The 22913-nt window shown below is 48.9% G+C and overlaps 1 protein-coding gene across 1 annotated transcript in view; it reads right to left on the bottom strand.

Annotated features, from left to right (window-relative positions):
- Nucleotides 1-17296, bottom strand: part of il2rb (interleukin 2 receptor subunit beta) — a 48765-nt gene extending 31469 nt beyond the window's left edge. The window contains exon 1 of the mRNA XM_033013417.1: nt 17194-17296. The gene's annotated coding sequence lies outside the window, so the exon portion shown is untranslated. The remainder of the gene's footprint in view (nt 1-17193) is intronic.
- Nucleotides 17297-22913: the final 5617 nt, after the last annotated feature.

The following is a 22913-nucleotide window of genomic DNA, read 5'->3' as shown; positions in this document are numbered from 1 at the left end:
GCTTTTTGTGCCTATCTTCGGGTTAAACCAGCATCTGCAGTTCCTGCCTACACACCCTTGCAAATAGACTTAGTGGGCTGTTTCTATGCATTGTTTACTTAATTGGGGTTTGTACTTTTGTATGGCAATATTTAGTTTAGTTTAGTTTAGAGATACAGCGCGCGATACCCACACATTAACACCATCCTACACAAACTAGGGACAATTTTCAAGTTCAAGTTCAAGTGAGTTTATTGTCATGTGTCCCTGTATAGGACAATGAAATTCTTGCTTTGCTTAAGCACACAGTAGGCATTGACTACAAAACAGATAAATGTGTCCATATTTTACATAGAAACATAGAAAATAGGTGCAGGAGGAGGCCATTCGGCCCTTCGAGCCAGCACCGCCATTCATTGTGATCATGGCTGACGTGACGGCATTTTACATTTACACCAAGCCAATTAGCCTACAAACCTGCATGTCTTGTCTCCAAATCCCATTTTCCTGCCTTCTCCCCAGAACCCTTGACACCCGTTTATGCACCTCTGTAAGATCACCCCTCATTCTCCTGCGCTCCAAAGAATAGAGTCTCAGCCTACTCAACCTCTCCCTATAGCTCACACAATAGACAATAGACAATCGGTGCAGGAGTAGAGGCCATTCGGCCCTCCGAGCCAGCACCGCCATTCAATGTGATCATGGCTGATCATCCTCAATCAGTACCCCGTTCCTGCCTTCTCCCCATATCCCCTGACTCCGCTATTTTTAAGAGCCCTATCTAGCTCTCTCTTGAAAGCATCCAGAGAACCTGCCTCCACCGCCCTCTGAGGCAGAGAATTCCACAGACTCACCACTCTCTGTGAGAAAAAGTGTTTCATCGTCTCCATTCTAAATGGCTTAAACTGTGGCCCCTGGTTCTGGACTCCCCCAACCTCGGGAACATGTTTCCTGCCTCTAGCGTGTCCAAACCCTTAACAATCTTATATGTTTCAATGAGACACCCTCTAGTCCTGGCAACATCCTCGCACCCGTTCCAGCTTGACAACATATTTCCTATACCATATTTTACATTGACTCCATAGGGTTTATCTGTGCTTTAAACTTTAACAATGTTTTTAAACTAAAGTTAAACTTCAGAAGTTTCTTTTGAAGTTTAGCTTAGAGAAGCAGCATGTCAACCCGCATGTCAACACTACACACATTAGGGACAATTTACATTTATACCCCGAGCCAATTAACCTACAAACCTGTACGTCTTTGGAGTGTGGGAGGAAACCGGAGATCTCGGAGAAAACCCACGCGGTCCCTGCGAGAACGCACAAACTCCGTACAGACAGCACCCGGGTCTCCGGCGCTGCCTGCAAGCGCTGGTATTAGGCAGCAACTCTACCGCTGTGCCACTGTGCCGGCCTTATCTGCTGCCAGCCGTTCTCAGAATGGAAACAATAAACCAACGTCATTAAGGCAAAAAAAAAAAATATATATATAGCAGCACAGTTAGAGATTTGGATCTGAAAGTACGTTTGAGGCAGGGAGACCAGGGTAGAGTGGTGTGTGGGCAGGGGGCGAGAAGGGGTGATACTGCGCTAGCTACTTCCTCCTTGAGTTTAGAGGGAACCAGTTCAGTTTAGAAGTAAGAAAACTGTTTCACAGAAGTACTCACTTCTCCTTGGCATCAGCTCCACCTACATCAACCGACTCTAACTGGTCCTGAACGCAGCCGCCCGACTCATCACCCACACCAAATCCTGGCATCACACCACTCCAGTCCTCAAACAACTTCACTGGCTTCCCATCTCCCACCGGATCACCTACAAAATCCTGATCCTCACCTACAAAGCCCTCCACCATCTTCACCCCCCCCACCCCCAATATCTCACTGACCTCCTCTCCCCCTACCAACCCTCACGGTCCCTCAGATCCACATCAGCCGGTCTCCTCTCCATCCACAAGTCCAACCTCCGCAGTTTTGGGGACAGAGCCTTCTCCAGGGCAGCTCCCAGGCTCTGGAACTCCCTCCCCCAACTGATCCGCAATTCCGTGTCCCTCACCATCTTCCAGTCCCGCCTCAAGACCCATCTCTTTACCTCTGCCTATCCTTAGCCCCACGTCCCCCTCCCTTTTCATCTGTGCATTAATTGCCTCATATTGTGTTTTGAATTGAATTCTGTCTTTACTTTGTGTACTAGTCATGTCTCTACTATTTATTTCATTCCCCTTACATGTTTTTCCTCTACCTGCTAAATTTTTGTAAGGTGTCCTTGAGACTCTTGAAAGGCGCCCATAAATAAAATTTATTATTATTATTATTATTATTACAGAGAGTGGACAAGGACCTGCGCGAACTGTGGACGCAGCCCAGACCATCGCACAAGGGTTTCGGCCCAAAACGTCGCCTATTTCCTTCGCTCCATAGATGCTGCTGCAACCGCTGAGTTTCTCCAGCACTTTTGTCTACCTTCACACAAACCAACCTCCCTTCCCTTGACTACATCTACACCTCCCGCTGCCTTGACAAGGAGGGATTTCTTTAGTCAGAGGGTGGTGAATCTGTGGAATCCATTGCCACGGAAGGCTGAGTGGAGGCCAAGTCAATGGATATATCTAAAGCAGATATAGATAGATTGTTGATTAGTACGGGTGTCAGGGGTTATGGAGAGAAGGCAGGAGAATGGCGGTTAGGAGGAAGAGATAGATCAGACTGAGTAGACTTGATGGGCCGAACTGCCTAATTCTGCTCCTATCGCTTATGAACTTACTCCAGTGCTTTGTGTCCCCTTGTGTATTAAGCAGCATCTGCAGTTTCTTAGTCTCTACAACTGGGACTTTGCATGTGTTCTGTCTGTGTGTTAGTCATTCATCCCCACTGCTAGCATAGCAGCTATCCAACCAAAAATACAACTGAGATTTTACTGACATACTTAAGGTGATCAAAGAGCCTGATATGGTATGTGGAGATAAGGCACTTCCTTTGGTAGAAAGCTCCACGTCATCTCCTTAACGTAGGTCCAAGAATTCAGGGTAAGCCCAACCAACACTGTCCCAAATAGTGTGTGGGAACACTGTGGTCTCCGTTCAGACAGACGTCTCCTCACAAGATGTTGATTCGCGATAGATAGAGTTCATCGGCAAGTTTCTGAGAAACATCGGTAGGTTTTGGTGATGTAGGTGTTTTTGTTTTAGCTTAGAGGACGACAGATGTCGCAATGGGCTAAGTGTTCGGCTGGCACCCGGAAGGTAGCTGGTTCGAATCCCGCTTGGAGTGCATACTGTCGTTGTGTCCTTGGGCAAGACACTTCACCCACCTTTGCCTGTGTGTGTCCTTGGGCAAGACACTTCACCCACCTTTGCCTGTGTGTGTGGATGTAATTATGTGAAGCACTTTGGGGTCAATGCAAGTTGACTAAAAATGTGCTATATAAATAAAGAAATTTAAATTTAAATTTTGAGATACAGCACGGAAATGGGCTCTACGGTCCATGCCGACCATCGATGACCTGTCCACACTCTCATCCCGTCCCTACAATTTACAAAGTCAAATTAACCTGCAAACCCTCACGTTTTGTTATCCGCTCCCGACAGCCATGATCATATTGAATGGCGGTGCAGGCTCGAAGGGCCGAATGGCCTACTCCTGCACCTATTTTTCTATGTTTCTATGTTTCTATGACACACCTGTGGCAAGTTTGGAGCGGGCCACTTAAACCGACAACCCCGGGCATCTTTTTTTTTTAAATCAAAAAATGTATTAAATTATTAAAAAATAATATTTACACTACAATAAAACAAGCCAGAACCCACCACCATAATACAATACAAACATATATCCATAATAACCTACTATACAACTATGTTACAATCCTTATTGAGGATACATTCAACACCCTGCGGAGCCCTGCGGTCCCGGAACTCCCTCAGGGTGCCCGTGGACAGGGCGTAGACCCTTTCTAACCCCACCCGGGCACGGTCGTAACCCCGGAAAAGGGGCAGGCAGCCGGCTCGGGTTGCGCCTTGACTGGCGCCTTGACTCACGGATGGCCAGCTTGGCCAGGCCCAGGAGCAATCCATCCAGGACATCTTCAGCCCTACCCTCTCCCCTACGCACACAGGGTGTCCAAAGATGAGGATGGTGGATGAAAAATGCAGCCAGAAGGCAAGGAGCAGCCCCTTTAGGTATTCAAACAGTGGCTGCAGCCTCACGCACTCCATGTACACGTGGTACACAGACTCTTCCAGGAGTCTGTGAACCGCGAGAGAAACAGGTTGCAGGGAACACCTCGGTGCAGTACCCTCCACCCCAGGTCCCCGATGTAGAGGGGGAGAATCCCTGCGTAGAGGGACCCCCACCGGGGGAACCCGCGCGTCTTTGGGATGCTGGAGGGGAACCGGAGCACCTGAGGAAACCCACGCGATCACGGGGAGAATGTGCACACAGAAACTCCACACACAGACACACACACACACACACAGCACCCGATAACAATGAGAAGACCTGCCGGGGTGGCTGATCTGGCACTGGTGTCAGGACAACAGCCTCCTCTTGAATGTCATAAAAACTAAGGAGCTGATTGTGGACTTTAGAAGGGCACAACATCCGAGGACATACACGCCACTGGAGATAAATGGCGATACTGTGGACAGGGTGAGCTGCTTTAAATACCTGGGAGTCCACATCACAGAGGGTCTGAAATGGACAACACACGCTGCAGCACTGGTGAGTAAGGCAAGGCAGCGCCTTTACCACCTCAGGCAGCTGAGGAAATTCAGAGTCTCTCTGAGGATCCTCCAGTGCTTCTACTCAGGGGCTGTAGAAAGCATCTTGTCCGGCAACATCACAATCTGGTTTGGGAACAGCTCTGCCCAGGACAGGAAGGCTCTGCAGAGAGTAGTGTATTCGGCCGAACGCACCATGGGAACTGCACTCGCCCCCCTGCAGGACCTATACACCAGGAGGTGCAGATCCAGAGCCAGCAACATTATGGGGGACCCCTACCCCCCCAGCAACGGACTGTTCCAGCTGCTACAGTCAGGCAAACGCCTCCGCTGTCATGCTGTGAGAACGGAGAGGATGAGACGGAGTTTCTTCCCACAGGCCATTAGGACTGTAAACTCCTATCTCACCAGGGACTAATTTACTGTTGTGTTGTGTCTTTTTAAAATTGCTGGTTTTTTTTCTAATATGTAAATACTGATTCTGTTCTATTCTGTTCTGTAGTTGTTTCCACAATCCGCAGGCATTAACACTTTAATTTCACTGCACATCTTGTATGTGTATGTGACAAATAAACTTGACTTGACTTGATCGAACCCAGCTCTCTGGTGGGTTCGAATGGTGGCCGATTAGGAAAAGGGGATATGCAACGAGACCTGGGTGTCATGGTACACCAGTCATTGAAAGTAGGCATGCAGGTGCAGCAGGCAGTGAAGAAAGAGAATGGTATGTTAGCATTCATAGCAAAAGGATTTGAGTATAGGAGCAGGGAGGTTCTACTGGAGTTGTACAGGGTCTTGGTGAGACCACACCTGGAGTATTGCGTACAGTTTTGGTCTTCTAATCTGAGGAAAGACATTCTTGCCATAGAGGGAGTACAGAGAAGGTTCACCAGACTGATTCCTGGGATGTCAGGACTTTCATATGAAGAAAGACTGGATAGAATCGGCTTGTACTCGCTAGAATTTAGAAGATTGAGGGGGGATTGAGGGAGATTGAGGAGGCTCTCTGGTTAGAAGCAGAGAAGCATAGCAAATAGGTGCAGGAGTAGGCCATTCGGCCCTTTCTTCAATATAATCATGGCTGATCTTCCAGAATCAGTACTCCGTTGCTGCTTTCTCCCCATATCCCCTGATTCCGTGAGCCCCAAGAGCTAAATCCAACTCTCTCTTGAATGCATTCAGTGAATTGGCCTCAACTGCCTTCTGTGGTAGGATGGTTCAGTTGCCTGATAACAGCTGGGAGGAAATATATCCCTGAATCTGGAGGTGTGCGTATTCACACTTCTGTACATTTTGCCCGATGGGAGAGGGGAGGTGGGATGTGACTGGTCCTTGATGATGCTGCTGGCCTAGCCGTGGCAGCGTGAGGGGTAGATGGAGTCGATGGAAGGGAAGGAACGGCCATGGTTGGGGACAAGTCAATTCGTTCGTGACAATAATCTCGACGTGGTGCTCAGCAGTGCAAGAGAGAAAATTAACAGGATGCGGAATATAGGAGCAGGGAGGTTCTACTGCAGTTGTACAGGGTCTTGGTGAGACCACACCTGGAGTATTGCGTACAGTTTTGGTCTCCTAATCTGAGGAAAGACATTCTTGCCATAGACGGAGTACAGAGAAGTTTCACCAGACTGATTCCTGGGATGTCAGGACTTTCATATGAAGAAAGACTGGATAGACTCGGCTTGTACTCGCTAGAATTTAGAAGCTTGAGGGGGGATCTTATAGAAACTTACAAAATTCTTAAGGGGTTAGACAGGCTAGATGCAGGAAGATTGTTCCCGATGTTGGGGAAGTCCAGAACAAGGGGTCACAGTTTAAGGATAAGGGGGAAATCTTTTAGGACCGAGATGAGAAAAACATTTTTTACACAGAGAGTGGTGAATCTGTGGAATTCTCTGCCGCAGAAGGTAGTTGAGGCCAGTTCATTGGCTATATTTAAGAGGGAGTTAGATGTGGCCCTTGTGGCTAAAGGGATAAGGGGGTATGGAGAGAAGGCAGGTACAGGATACTGAGTTGGATGATCAGCCATGATCATATTGAATGGCGGTGCAGGCTCGAAGGGCCGAATGGCCTACTCCTGCACCTATTTTCTATGTTTCTATGCTTCTATATGGCGTTACGGCTGAAAGAGGCGATGTCGAAGAATGGAAAGATCGTAATAGATGCAAGCGGGGTCGGCCTGGGGCCTGGGGCCTGCACGCATAGAGTCGCCACACTCAGCGCCATTTCTCACAGAGGCCCCTTACCGCACCTCCCTCGTTAGTGCAGGGCCAGAAGCTAAGAGTAACGTTAGCTGTCAGTGTTGGATGTGAGGGGGCGCTGTTTGATGCTATGTTTAGTCCAAGAGTCGAAGATGTCAGACCACAGCTATATGGGGTAAGCAGATATAAATAAGAAGCGCTGTCTGATGCCTCTATAGGTGTTTGTCTGTTGCATGCATTGACACTAAAGATTGACAACTCAAACACTGAACGGCTGAAAAGTGCAGGAAGTGGTCGGACAGCATCAGATTTGACTCGACTGCAGTTAATGGAGCCACAGATAGAATCTTGTATCTCTACAGAGGCTGTTCAGCAGGATGGAGCCCATGGCAACCAATTAATTACTTATGTCTTTCATTGAACACAGCAGCTCATTCACAGTGTGTAGTAAGGAATTGGAGATTTACACCGAAGATAGACACAACGATCTGGTGTAACTCAGCGGGTCAGGCAGCATCTCTGGAGATAAATGGATAGGTGACGTTTTTCAGACTGATTGTGTGTGTGTGTGTGGGGGGGGGGGGGGGGGGGGTAGACTCAAAAACCTGGTGCAACTCAGTGGGACAGGCAGCATCTCTGGAGAACATGGATAGGTGATGTTTTTCAGACTCCTTATGTGTGTATGTGTGTGTGGGGGGAGTGGAAGCAAACTGGAAATTGGGAGATAAACTCAAAAACCTGGTGCAACTCAGTGGGACAGGCAGCATCTCTGCAGAACATGGATAGGTGATATTTTTCAGATTGATTGTGTGTGTGTGTGTGGGGGGGGGGGGGGGGGGTTGGGGGGGTGGGGGAGGAAGCAGACTGGAAAATGGGAGATAGACTCAAAAACCCGAAACGTCACCCATTCCTTCTCTCCAGAGATGCTGCCTGTCCCACGGAATTACTCCACACACACACACATACGTGCACACGTTTATACATACTAACACAAATGCACGCATGTTTTTGTAAGTGTATGGTATTAAGTTAGCCAACTGCTGAGAATGCGCCAGGCGGCTCGCTTGTGGGTAGTTGACCTTTAAGTTTTACGTTTCTATATTGCGCTTACACAATGGAAGAAACCAGACCACCGCTTCTATTTTTACAGTGGACCTGCGGACCAGCATATGCTGCAGCCTTGGAGAGATCGCCTGTTGCTTGCAGAACCATGCTGACGCAGGCAGCAGAGTCATAGAAACATTGAAAATAGGTGCAGGAGTAGGCCACTTAGACCTTCGAGCCAGCACCGCCATTCAATATGACCATGGCTGATCATCCAGAATCAGTACCCCGTTCCTGCTTTCTCTCCATATCCCATGATTCCGTTAGTCCTAAGAGCTACATCCAACTCTCTCTTGAATACATCCAGTGAATTGGCCTCCACTGCCTTCTGTGGCAGAGAATTCCACAGATTCACAACTCTCAGGGTGAAAAGGTTTTTCCTCATCTCAGTCCTAACTGGCCGACCCCTTATTCTTAAACTGTGTGACCCGTGGTTCTGGACTCTTCCAACATGGGGACCATTATTCCTGCATCTAGCCTGTCCAATCCCTTAATAATTTTACATGTTTCTATCAGATTCCCTCTCATCCTTCTAAATTCCAGTGAATTAAAGCCCAGTCGATCCATTCTTTATGGATTCTTTCAGCAGCCAACAATTTGGTAATCCTATAATTTACAGAGTGTTGGAGATTGAGGTGTAACCTTAAAGAGACTAATAAAGTCATTAAGAGATACCTACCTCCAATCTGACCACTACAGACCATGTCTTGCACTACCATGAAGAGATAAAACTTTTGTTTACCTTCCATCACAGTGAGCAGGTGCCTGGAGGGGAATCACTGTGATGGATGTTTGTGTTAAATTGTGATTAAAATTGTGTGCTTTATTGCTTTTTTTTACTATTATGACTGCATGGTAACGACATTTCAATTTCAATTAGTGGGGATCTCATTGAAACATGTAAGATTGTTAAGGGCTTGGACACACTAGAGGCAGGAAACATGTTCCCGATGTTGGGGGAGTCCAGAACCAGGGGCCACACACACAGTTTAAGAATAAGGAGTAAGCCATTTAGAACGGAGACGAGGAAACACTTTTTCTCACAGAGAGTGGTGAGTCTGTGGAATTCTCTGCCTCAGAGGGCGGTGGAGGCATGTTCTCTGGATGCTTTCAAGAGAGAGCTAGATAGGACTTAAAAATAGCAGAGTCAGGGGATATGTGGAGAAGGCAGGAACGGGGTACTGATTGGGGATGATCAGCCATGATCACATTGAATGGCGGTGCTGGCTCGAAGGGCCAAATGGCCTACTCCTGAACCTATTGTCTATTGTCTATTGTCTATTGACTGCATGGTACCGAAATTTCGACCAAACTTTTTTTTGGAATGATAATTAAAGAAATTGAATTCAACCAATTAAACTACTAACGGTGTTTCTGAATAATATTGTCATATATATCGCCTGGTATAATGACAATAAGGCCGGCACAGGGAGCCCTCGAGGGCAGGATCGAACCACGGACTGAGGCAGTCGCACTAACCACTGTGGACAAAATCAATGATCACATCGATTGGGGGAAAGAAGGCTTGAAGGCTTGTGTGTGTGTGGGGGGTGGGGGGAGGGGGGGGGGGGTGGGGGTGGTCCTGAGGTGTTCCTGCTGGAGATAGACCGGGGTCATTGTAAATTAGTGAACAATATATATTTTAACAAACCAAAACTCTCCGGGGAAGCTGAGCAGGTGGCAGAGCTAATGGCGCGGTCTATTTCTCTGGCTGATCCGTATTTTCCATGGGGTTACCGGTCAAAACCAACTCGACGGGACAAAAGGAACCGCAGGTGCTGGGATCTTGAGCAAAGTACAAAGTGCTGGAGGAACTCGGCGAGAGACTGGAACTGCAGATGCTAGGATCATGAGAAAAGTACAAAGTCCTGGAGGATCTAAGCGAGACACAGGAACTGCAGGTGCTGGGATCTTGAGCAAAGTAAATAGTGCCGGAGGAACTCATCGATCTATAGGAACCGCAGATGCTAGGATCGTGCGGAAAGTACAAAGTGCTGGAGGAACTCAGCGAGAGACGAACACCAGATGCTGGAATTTTGAGGAAAAACACAAAGTGCTGGAGGAACTGGGGGGTGGGGGGGGGGTGGTCGGGCAGCGTCTGAGGAGGGGAGTTGGGGGGGGGGTCGGGCAGCGTCTGTGGAGGGGAATGGACATGGTGGGGGGGGGGGGGGAGGTCGTGAACAGGTCAGACACCCTTCTTCAGATGCGAAAGATTTACAGAGAAGGTTCCCAGGAGACGAGACCAGCGCGGTTACAGTGGAGGGGAATCTTCACACATCTGAACCAAGTTTCCATCGAAACCTCTCGCTGGAACAGGGGACCACAGATTCCCCCCTTCTACCGGGTATGTGATGCTGAAGAGATTTTAGGGAACTGGCAAGCGATCGCGTCAGAATTTACGCAATTTGAGGGCGGATGTGGCTGATTTTTGTTCGAGTATCACAGAGCAATTTCCACTCTGAAATGAAAGGTTGGTCGCATAATATCTGATCATAGATGTGGATGGCGTGAGAGAGCTCTAACCTGGAGAACTGATAGAGAGTGTGTGGGAACTGCAGATGCTGAAAATAGACACAGAATGGTGGAGTTTAACTCAGCTCCTGCGCTCCAGGGAATAGAGTCCCAGCCTGCTCAACCTCTCCCTGTAGCTCAGACTCTCGAGTCCTGGCAACACCCTTGTAAATCTTCTCTGCACCCTTTCCAACTTGACAAAATCTTTCCTATAACATGGTGCCCAGAACTGAACACAATACTCTATGAATTCGGCCTCGCCAACGTCTTATACAACTGCAACATGACCTCTCGACTTCTATACTCCACATGTGTAGGAAGGAACTGCAGATGCCAGTTTAAATCGACGATAGACACAACATGCTGGAGTGATTCAGCGGGACAGGCAGCATCTCTGGAGAGAAGGAACAGGCGACGTTTCGGGTCAGACTGAAGAAGGGTCTCGACCCGAAACGCCACCCGTTCCTTCTCTCCAGAGATGCTGCCTGTCCCGCTGAGTTACTCCAGCTTTTTGTGTCTATCTTCTATACTCAATACTCTGACCGATGAAGGCCAATGCACCAAAAGGCTTTTTGACCACCCCATCTACCTGTGATGCCACCTTCAAGGAATAATGTCCCTGCGCTCCTAGATCCCTCTGCTCTACAACACTCCCCAGAGCTGTGCCATTCACCGTGTAGGTTCTACCCCCACCCTGTTGCCCCATTCTCCTGCCTTCTCCCCATAAACTCCGACACCATTAACAATCAAAAACCTGTCATTTGTCTAAAGAATACCATAGAAACATAGAAAATAGGTGCAGGAGGAGGCCTTTCGGCCCTTCGAGCCAGCACCGCTATTCATTGTGATCATGGCTGATCGTCCCCTATCAATAACCCGTGCCTGCCTTCTCCCCATATCCCTTGACTCCACTAGCCCCTAGACCTCTATCTAACTCTCTCTTAAATCCATCCAGTGATTTGGCCTCCACTGCCCTCTGTGCAGGGAATTCCATAAATTCACAACTCTCTGGGTGAAAAAGTTTTTTCTCACCTCAGTCTTAAATGACCTCCCCTTTATTCTAAGACTGTGGCCCCTGGTTCTGGACTCGACCAACATTGGGAACATTTTTCCTGCATCTAGCTTGTCCAGTCCTTTTATAATTTTATATGTTTCTATAAGATTCCCCCTCACCCTTCTAAACTCCTGTGAATACCCAAATGATCTAGCTTTCACAGCCGTCTGTAGCAACAAAATCCACAGACTCACCACCATCTAAGTAAAACAAATCCTCCTCATCTCCTCTCTAAAGATACCTCCTTTTATTCTGGGGCTGTGCCCTCTGGTCCTAAACTCTCCCACTAGTGGAAACATCCTGTCTGCATCCACTCTATCCAGGCCTTTCACTATTTCATAAGTTTCAATGAGTTCCTTCTAAATTCATCCATCCTCCCTTCTAAACTCCAGCGAGATTATCCTATCTGGGACACATTGTCCTATCTGGGACACATGACAGTAAATTCTCTTGACTTGACTTGAGTACATCATTAGTGGTGGCACGGTGGCGCAGTGGGTAGAGCTGCTGCCTTACAGCTCCAGAGACCCGGGTTCGATCCTGACTCCGGGCGCTGTCTGTACGGAGTTTGTACCTTCTCCCCGTGACCTGGGTGGGTTTTCTCCAGGTGCTCCGGTTTCCTCCCACACTCCAAAGGCATGCGGGCCTTATAGGCTAAGTGGCTTTGGTACAATTGTAAATTGTCACTGGTTGGCACAGACTCGGTGGGCCGAAGGGCCTGCCTCCACGGCTGAATCTCCAAACTAAACCAAACTACAGGCCCAGTGCCTTCAAACGTTGGTGGTACATTAATGTCAGGAGAATGAAGTTGAGGTAACAAATCAGAACTGAGTCAGAACGCCATCCAACCGACAAACACACACTTGTAAAGCCGCTTCATCTAATTTAGAAGAAAACTTCTAATTTACCGGATCTGCTGGTGTTCATTGTGGTTCAGCAGGTCATGTGTTGTGGTTTCAGTTGCTCCCTATGGGGCTTTTTACAATTATGTTTTAATATTTCACAACATTAAATATTCTGCATCAGCTACAGTTTGCCTCGTCAGCTGAAACGTACCAACATAGAAAATAGGTGCAGGAGTAGGTCGTTCAACCCTTCGAGCGGGAACCGCCATTCAAAACCGCCATGGCTGATCATCCAGAATCAGTACCCCGTTCCTGCTTTCTCCCCATATCCCCTGATTCCGTTAGCCCTAAGAGCTAAATCTAATCCCTCTTGAAAACTAGTTTCTTCCCTCAGTCCCAGACAGTGAACGGCTGGGTTCTATCAATGGGAGAAAGGCCACAAGGAACTGCAGGTGCTGGAACCCCGAGGAAAAAGAGAAAAGTGGGTGGTGGAGAGGATCACTTCTACTGGTGGGAGAGTCGAGGAGTCGAGGACCAGAGGCCACAGCCTCAGAATTGAAGGACGTTCCTTTTAGAAGGAGATGAGGAGGAATTTCTTTAGTCAGAGGGTGGTGAATCTGTGGGATTCATTGCCGCAGAAGGCTGTGGAGGCCAAGTCAATGGATATTTTTAAGGCAGTCAGCAGAAAGACTACATGTGATTACAATCGAGCCATCCACACTCGACAGATGCATGATAAAGGGAATAATGTGAATAACATTGAGTGCATGGTAAAGTCCAGTAAAGTCCGGTCATAGGTAGTCTGAGGGTCTCCAATGATGTAGATAGATAGTAGTTCAGGACCGCTCTCTAGTTGTGGTAGGATGGTTCAGGCTTGGTTCAAATAGGGTCAGTGGTGATGTTAAAACTACTGTGAATTTGAAATTTCAGGATGAAATTCAGGGTGTCAGGGGTCATGGGGAGAAGGCAGGAGAATGGGGTTGAGAGGGAAAGATTGATCAACCATGATTGAATGGTGGAGTAGACCTGATGGGACGAATGGGCTAATTCTGCTCCAAGAACTTACAAACTTGTGAAATGTTGACCCTCTCCGCAGATGCAGCCTGATCTGCTGAGAGTTCCCATTGATTCCTGTTTTTATTTCAGCTTTCTGTGGCATTTTGTTACCAAGGCCTGTCTGCCCACTCACTGCTACCCCCCCTCTCCCGAGTGAGCCTGTACCTTCTCCCCGTGACCCGCGTGGGTTTTCTCTGGGTGCTCCGGTTCCCTCCCACACTACAAAGACGTGCAGGTTTGTACGTTATTTGTACATTGTCTCTCGTGTGTGTAGGATAGTGCTAGTGTGTGGGGTGAAGGCTCGTCGGCGCAGACACAGTGGGCCGAATGGCCTGTTTCCGCGCAGTATCTCTCAAGTCTAAAAATGTAAAGTAAAATCTAAAGTTACGAGACTTGGACTTTCCCTGTACCTGTTGAGGTGCCTGCTGATCTTTCAGCTGAGCACAGGGGGCACTATATTAAACTCTGTTCACCTGTGTGTCATTATCATCTGTGTGGCTTATTGAGTTCCTATTTAAATTCTGGTGTTTGTCCATATCTTTTCTCAGCCTTGTATTTTTTTTTGCATGTTGCGCTTTAGATGCATGTAATATTGCGATTAATCTATTAAAAGCCTTTTTTAAATGCAATTTAAGTTACTCCTGTATCTTCTCTGTGCTTGGGTCAACTCATCTCTTCATATTAGTACAGTACCGATAATACTTTATTGCAAGGATCGTTTGGGGAAATAAAACCAGTAGGAAAAACAGGAATCAATTTCAGGTAAGAATGCCTTATTTTTTAAGTAGCTTTTAAGAATTGGAGTCAAGAGTTAGCCAATGTTTGAATCTGTGTAATTCGTTGCCACAGAAGGCCGTGGAGGCCCAAGTCAGTGGATATATTTAAGGCAGAGATAGATATATTATTGATTAGTACGGGTGTCGGGCTATGGGGAGAAGGCAGGAGAATGGGGTTAGGAGGTAGAGATAGATCAGCCATGATTGAATGGTGGAGTAGACTTGATGGGTCGAATGGTCTAATTCTGCTCCTATCGTTTATGAACTCATGAGTCACACAGCATTGGAAACGGGGCCCTTGACCCGTCTTGTCCATGCTGACCAAGGTGCCAGGTGCTCAAATGTCCCTAGTGTCGGATAGTGTTAATGTGCAGGGATCACTGGTCGATTCGGACTTGGTGGGCCGAAGGGCCTGGTACAGCGCTGTGTCTCTAAACTAAACTAAACAGATTAGGGGAATCAAGAACCAGATAGAAAGACACAAGGAACTTTTAAGGCAGAGATTTCTTTAGTCAGAAGGTGGCGAATTCTTTGCCACGGAATTCTTTGCCACAGAAGGCTGTGGAGGCCAAGTCAGTGGATATTTTTAAGGCAGAGATAGATTATTGATTAGTACGGGTGTCGGGCTATGGGGAGAAGGCAGAAGAATGGGGTTAGGAGGTAGAGATAGATCAGCCATGATTGAATGGTGGAGTAGACTTGATGGGCCGAATGGCCAAATTCTGCTCCGATCTCTTATGAACATTAAACTCAGCCTCTTGAGCCTCCTCCACCATACATCAGATTCATACATTGACATCCATTATCATCTGCATTGACATCCACATTGATCATATCTAATGTAGACAACAGTGCTGGAGAAACTCAGCGGGTGCAGCAGCATCTATGGAGCAAAGGAAATAGGCGACGTTTTGGGCTGAAACCCTTCTTCAGACTGATGATATCTAACATACCTAATGATCTGTCTCCTCAGCTCTCATTACAACTTGAGAGCAGATATTCTTCCTTGTCGCTGTTGCCACCTTATAAGTTCATAAGTGATGGGAGCAGAATTGGGCCATTCGGCCCATCAAGTCTATTCCGCCATTCAATCATGGCTGATCTATCTCTCCCTCCTAACCCCATTCTCCTGCCTTCTCCCCATAACCCCTGACACCCGTACTAATCAAGACTCTATCTATCTCTGCCTTAAAAATATCCACTAACTTGGCCTCTACAGCCTTATGTGGCAAAGAAATCCACAGATTCACCACCCTCTGACTAAAGAAATTCATCCTCATCTCTTTCCTAAAGGAATGTCCTTTAATTCTGAGGCTGTGGCCTCTGGACCTAGACTCTCCCACTAGTGGAAACATCCTCTCCACATCCATTCTATCCAGGCTTTGAGTTCTCCTTATCCCAAATGTATCCCTCCCTGATCTAGATACCCCCACTAGATAGAATGCCCTCTAAGCATTTACCCTGTAATTACATCTCACATTCTTATTTTTATATATAATTTTATTCTTATTTTATGTATTGTATTTATTTACCTTTCTTGTACATCAGTGGAGCTGCATACTAAATCTCGTTGCACTGACGTGCAATGACAATAAAAGATATATTATTATATTAAGGTTCACAGTGTGTGTGTGTGTGTGTGCGTGTGTGCGTGTGTGCGTGTGTGTGTGTGTGTGTGTGTGTGTGTGTGTGTGTGTGTAATAGTGATTCATTAGAGTGCAAGAATCCAAATGTTCTCATTGCTGTAGCTAGGCACAGAGTATAGACTTTGCGCAGAGACTCATGAGGCTGTTACCAAGAGCAAAGGAACCTGTTGCCCAGAGTTGGGGGGGGGGGGGGGGGGGGGGGGGGGGGTCGAGAGCCAGGGGGCGTAGGGTTAAGGTGAGGGGGTAAAGATTTAATAGGAAACTGAGGAGCAACTTTTTTTTTTCACACAAAGGGTGGTGGGCGTACGGAACGAGCTGCCAGAGGAGGTAGCTGATGCTGGGACTATCACAGAAACGAGGAAACACTTTTTCTCACAGAGAGTGGCGAGTCTGTGGAATTCGCTACCTCAGAGGGCGGTGGAGGCAGGTTCTCTGGATGCTTTCAAGAGAGAGCTAGATAGGGCTCTTAAAGATAGCGGAGTCAGGGGATATGGGGAGAAGGCAGGAACGGGGTACTGATTGGGGATGATCAGCCATGATCACATTGAATGGCGGTGCTGGCTCAAAGGGCCAAATGGCCTCCTCCTGCACCTATTGTCTATTGTCTATTGACACTATTTCAGCCCTGGCCTGAAACGTCCTCTTCCGCAGGTGCTGCCTAGCATGCTGAGTTCCTCCAGCAATTTGTGAGACCCTCGGGCTATCTTTGATCGGAGGTAGACAAAAATGCTGGAGAAACTCAGCGGGTGCAGCAGCATTTATGGAGCTAAGGAGATAGGCAACATTTCGGGCCGAAACCCTTCTTCATCTTTGATCGGACTTTGCTGGCTTTACATTGCACTCGATGTTATTCCCTTTATCATGTATCTGTACACTGTGGACGGCAATTGCAATCATTTCTTCTCTTTCCGCTGACTGGATACCACGCAACGAAAGCTTTTCGCTGTACCTCGGAACAGGTGTCAATAAGCTAAACGGCTTCATATCTATATCATCAACTCACACAATGTTCTATGCCGCGTCTATTGATTACACTGAGATTCAATACGGATGACTCAGTAGGAAGGAACTGCAGATGCTGGTTTAAACCGAAGATAGACACGAAAAGCTGGAGTAACTCAGCGGGACAGGCAGCGTCTCTGGAGAAGGGTCTCGACCCGAAACGTTCTCTCCTGAGCTGCTGCCAGTTCCGCTGAGTTACTCCAGCATTTTGTTCCATCTGGTGTCGGGATGGGACTGTCGGAGATACAGTTGGGCAGCGCACATACTGAGCCAAAGCAGAACGAGGAAGGAAAGCATAGTCACCTCGTTGGAGGGGGTCCAGCAGAGAGGCGGTGGATGATCCCGAGGCAGCTCGGAGCACAGGCAGAGGATGTCCTTCAGAGTTTGTCCGCCTGGTTTGTGGCGCGTCTGATTTGCAGTGCCGCTCGCTTTATGACAGTGTGGGGGGAGCGGTTGTGGATAGACAGGATAACATCGACTGCGGTTGAGCAGCGGAGATGTCTTGTGGGTGGTAGTGTGCTGATCATTGATGGCATGGGGAGGTGGGGGTTGGTGAGTGGAAGCCTCTCCTGCCTGCAGTACCACGGCAGTGGTTAGTTAACAAAGCACTTTGCCACTCACTATGTTGGCCGTGGTAGAAACGAGGAACTGCAGACGCTGGCTTGCACACAAAAAAAGACTCAAAGTGCTGGAGTAACTCAACAGGACAGGCAACATCTCATTATAGGGCCATTTAGGCACCATCTCATTATAGGGTCATTTAGGCAACATGAAGTGTGGATGGAATCCATGGAAGGGGGGTTGGTTTGAGTGATAGTCTGGGCTGTTCTATGCAATTTCTTGCAATATTAGATGGAGTAGTGGGTGGGTGGGGTATGGAGAACTGCCTCTGGGAAATAAGCATGGAAACAGGCCCCTCTACTCAACTAGCGTGATTCACGAGGTTGATCCCTGGGATGGCGGGACTGTAATATGAGGAAAGATTGAAACGACTAGGCTTGTATTCACTGGAGTTCAGAAGGATGAGGGGAATATCTTATAGAAACATATAAAATTATAAAAGGACTGGACAAGCTAGATACAGGAAAAATGTTCCCAATTTTTGGCGAGTCCAGACCAGGGGCCACAGTCTTAGAATAAAAGGGAGGCCATTTAAGACGGAGGTGAGAAAAAACGTTTTCACCCAGAGAGTTGTGAATTTGTGGAATTCCCTGCCACAGAGGGCAGTGGAGGCCAAGTCACTGGATGGATTTAAGAGAGAGTTAGATAGCGCTCTAGGGGCTAGTGGAGTCAAGGGATATGGGGAGAAGGCAGGCACGGGTTATTGATAGGGGACGATCAGCCATGATCACAATGAATGGCGGTGCTGGCTCGAAGGGCCGAATAGCCTCCTACTGCACCTATTTCCTATGTTTCTATGTAACTTGCCCACTCCGACCAACATGTCCCATCTACACTAGTCCCACCTGCCCGCGCTTGGCCCATATCCCTCAACCTATCCTATCCTATCCATGCGCCTGTCCAAATAAAACATTTTTTAAAAAGGTTTTTTAAGGCGGCTCTGTGACACAGCCGTAGAGTTGCTGCCTTGCAGCACCTGACTATGGGTGCTGTCTATGTGGAATTTGCATGTTCACCCCGTGACTGTGTGGGTTTTCTCCGGGTTCCTCCCACACTCCAAAGACGTGCAGGTTTTTGGGTTAATTGGCTTCAGTAAAAAAAAAAATGTAAATTGTCCCTAGTGTGGTGTTTAGTGCACGGGTGATCGCTAGTAGGCGCTGACTTGATGGGCCGAAGGGCCTGTTTCTGCACTGCATATCTCTAAAGTCTAAAGATATTGCAGAGTTGTGGATTTCGTGGTGGGTCGGTCACACACACCAGCCTCCCTCCCCCATTTCCATCGACTCCGTCTATACTTCACGCTGCCTCGGGAGAAGCAGCCAGCATAATCAAGGACCAGGACAGCCTCTTCCCATCTGTTATCAGACATGAGGAACTGCAGATGCTGGAATCTTGTGTAGGACACAAAGTGCTGGAGTAACTCAAGGAGTCAGACAGCATCTCTGGAGAACATGGATAGGTAACGTTTGAGGTCGAGCCCTCCAGCTAGAAGAGTCCTGACCGAAATGTCTCCTATCTCAGCTGTGGTGCGTCCTGTGGAGGGCGGATCTGCAGACGTTGGTTTAAACCGAAGATAGACATGACATAGACATGGTAACTCAGATGGTCAGGCAGCATCTCTGGAGAAAAGGAATAGGTGACTCATCCTGGTAGGATTCTTTGTGTGGCTATTGAATGGTCCCCCATAAATTAAGGATGTAGTCCCGATCTTCCAACCTACCTCATTGCACACCTTGCAATTTTCTCTCTGCAGTTGTAAAGCTGTGTAACACTATATTCTGCCCTCGGGCATGTTTTGCCTTTGTAATTGCGTAATGGTGCAGAAATGATAAAACGGGCACTATGTGAATAGTGCAGAAACGTTAAATTGGTGGAAGAACTCAGTGGGACGAGCAGCATCTGTGGAGGCAGAGTTTTGGGTCGAGACCTTGCATCGGGACCTTGTGAATGGTGGGTACACAAAAATGCTGGAGTTCCTCCAGCAATTTGTGAGACCCTCGGGCTATCTTTGATCGGAGGTAGGCAAAAATGCTGGAGAAACTCAGCGGGTGCAGCAGCATCTATGGAGCGAAGGAAATAGGCAACGTTTCGGGCCGAAACCCTTCTTCAGACCTTGTGAATGAATGGCTGTGCTTTAATGGCTCAACACCGCCACCATCAGGCAAGATGTGGAATTTCACAGGGGACAAACTATCTGTCGATTGACGTTTAGCGGATACAGGCCCTTCGGCCCACTGCATCCCGCACCGACCCGCACATTAGCACTATTTGGTGTTGGGGAGGAAACTGAAAATCTCGGAGAAAACCCTAGCTGGTCATGGGGAGAATGTGCAAACTCTGTACAGACAGCACTCGTGGTCAGGATTGAACCGGAGACTCCGGCGCTGCAAGCGCTGTAAAGGCAGCAACGCTACCGCTGCACCACCATGCCGCCCGATGCAGTGTGGAAACTGACCCTTCGGCCCACCGACCAGCGATCACCCCCTGCACAAGCACTATCCTACGCACACTCGGGACAATTTACAGAAGCCAATTAACCTACAGACCGGTGCGTCTTTGGAATGTGGGAGGAAGCCGGAGCACCCGGAGAAAACCCGGGATGGCGGGACTGTCATATGCTGAGAGAATGAAGCAGCTGGGCTTGTACACTCTGGAGTTTAGAAGGATGAGAGGGTTTCTCATTGAAACATATAAGATTGTTAAGGTACACAAAAATGCTGGAGAAACTCAGCGGGTGCAGCAGCATCTATGGAGCGAAGGAAATGGGTGACGTTTCGGGCCGAAACCCTTCTTCAGACTGATGGGGGGTGGGGGGGAGAAGGAAGGAAAAAGGGAGGAGGAGGAGCCCGAGGGCGGGGGGGATGGGAGGAGACAGCTCGAGGGTTAAGGAAGGGGAGGAGACAGCAAGGGCTAGCAAAATTGGGAGAATTCAATGTTCATGCCATCCGGACGCAAGCTACCCAGGCGGAATATGAGGTGCTGTTCCTCCAATTTCCGGTGTTGCTCACTCTGGCAATGGAGGAGACCCAGGACAGAGAGGTCGGATTGGGAATGGGAGGGGGAGTTGAAGTGCTGAGCCACCGGGAGTTCAGGTAGGTTATTGCGGACTGAGCGGAGGTGTTCGGCGAAACGATCGCCCAACCTCCGCTTAGTCTCACCGATGTAAATCAGCTGACATCTAGAGCAGCGGATGCAGTAGATGAGGTTGGAGGAGATACAGGTGAACCTTTGTCGCACCTGGAACGACTGCTTGGGTCCTTGAATGGAGTCGAGGGGGGAGGTGAAGGGACAGGTGTTGCATTTCTTGCGGTTGCAAGGGAAAGTGCCCGGGGAGGGGGTGGTACGGGAGGGAAGGGAAGAATTGACAAGGGAGTTGCGGAGGGAGCGGTCTTTGCGGAAGGCAGACATGGGGGGAGATGGGAAGATGTGGCGAGTGGTGGGGTCACGTTGGAGGTGGCGGAAATGGCGGAGGATTATTTGTTGTATTTGCCGGCTGGTGGGGTGAAAGGTGAGGACTAGGGGGATTCTGCCCTTGTTGCGAGTGCGGGGATAGGGAGAGAGAGCAGTGTTGCAGGGTATGGAAGAGACCCTGGTGCGAGCCTCATCTATGGTGGAGGAGGGGAATCCCCGTTCCCTGAAGAGCGAGGACATTTCCGATGCCCTGGTGTGGAACGTCTCATCCTGGGAACAGATGCGGCGTAGGCGGAGGAATTGGGAGTAGGGGATGGAGTCTTTACAGGGGGCAGGGTGGGAAGACGTGTAGTCCAGATAGCCATGTGAGTCAGTGGGTTTGTAGTGTATGTCGGTCAGAAGTCTGTCCCCTGCGATGGAGATGGTGAGGTCAAGGAATGGTAGGGAAGTGTCGGAAATGGTCCAGGTGTATTGGAGTGCCGGATGGAAGTTGGTGGTGAAGTGGATGAAGTCAGTCAGTTGTGTGTGGGTGCAGGAGGTGGCCCCAAAGCAGTCGTCAATGTAACGGAGGTAGAGGTCGGGGATGGGGCCCTGGTACGTATTGAACAAGGATTGTTCAACGTACCCGACAAAGAGGCAGGCGTAGCTGGGGCCCATGCGTGTGCCCATAGCTACGCCTTGTGTTTGGAGGAAATGGGAGGAGTCAAACGTAAAGTTGTTGAGGGTGAGGACCAACTCCGCTAGGCGGAGGAGAGTGTCAGTGGCTGGGTATAGGTTGCTCCTCTGGTCGAGGAAGAACCGGAGGGCTTTGAGGCCATCCTGGTGGGGGATGGAGGTGTAGAGTGACTGGACGTCCATGGTGAAGATGAGGGGGTGAGGGCCTAGAGAGTGGAATGCGCGGAGGCGGCGGAGAGTGTCTGAGGTGTCTAGAACATAGGTGGGAAGGGATTTGACCAAGGGGGATAGTATGGAGTCAAGGTATGTGGAGATGAGTTCGGTGGGGCACGAACACGCAGAGACAATGGGTCTGCCGGGAGAGCCGGGTTTGTGGATTTTGGGGAGAAGGTAAAAACGGGCCGTGCGGGGCTGGGGAACGATGAGGTTGGAGGCTTGGTCAGGTAGGGCGTGGGAATTGATGAAGTCGGTAATGGTGCTAGATATGGTGGCCTGGTGCTCGTCAGTGGGGTCATGGTCCAAGGGTAAGTAGGAGGAGGTGTCCGAGAGTTGGCGCGTGGCCTCAGCTTTGTAGAGATCGACGCGCCAGACTACCACGGCACCTCCCTTGTCGGCTGGTTTGATGACCCAATCTGGGTTGTTGCGGAGTGATTCGATGGCAGTGCGTTCAGGGGGGGGGGGAGATTAGAGTGAGACAGGGGAGTGGAGAAGTTGAGACGGTTGACATCGCGGCGGCAGTTCTGGATAAAGAGTTCCAGAGCCGGGACGTTACGAGGGGGGTTCCACGAGGAGGGCGTGCGTTGGAGACGGGAAAAGGGGTCATCATTGGGGGGCGAGGACTCCTTCCCATGGAAGTGCGCTGTGAGGCGGAGGCGACGGTAGAAGCGCTCCAAGATTGTTAAGGGCTTGGACACGCTAGAGGCAGGAAACATGTTCCCGATGTTGGGGGAGTCCAGAACCAGGGGCCACACACAGTTTAAGAATAAGGAGTAAGCCATTTAGAACAGAGACGAGGAAATGCTTTTTCTCACAGAGAGTGGTGAGTCTGTGGAATTCTCTGCCTCAGAGGGCGGTGGAGGTCTGTTCTCTGGATGCTTTCAAGAGAGAGCTAGATAGAGCTCTTAAAAATAGCGGAGTCGGGGGATATGGGGAGAAAGCAGGAACGGGGTACTGATTGGTGATGATCAGCCATGATCACATTGAATGGCGGTGCTGGCTCGAAGGCCTACTCCAGCACCTATTGTCTATTGTCCAAAACCCACGCATGTCACGGGGAGAACGTACAAACTCGGTAAAGACAGCTCCCGAGGTCTGCG

Source organism: Amblyraja radiata, chromosome 38, assembly GCF_010909765.2.
Source record: "Amblyraja radiata isolate CabotCenter1 chromosome 38, sAmbRad1.1.pri, whole genome shotgun sequence".
Classification (NCBI taxonomy): Eukaryota; Metazoa; Chordata; class Chondrichthyes; order Rajiformes; family Rajidae; genus Amblyraja; species Amblyraja radiata.
The sequence above is the reverse complement of the archived record's forward strand: the minus strand, read 5'-3'. Positions and strand labels throughout refer to the sequence as shown.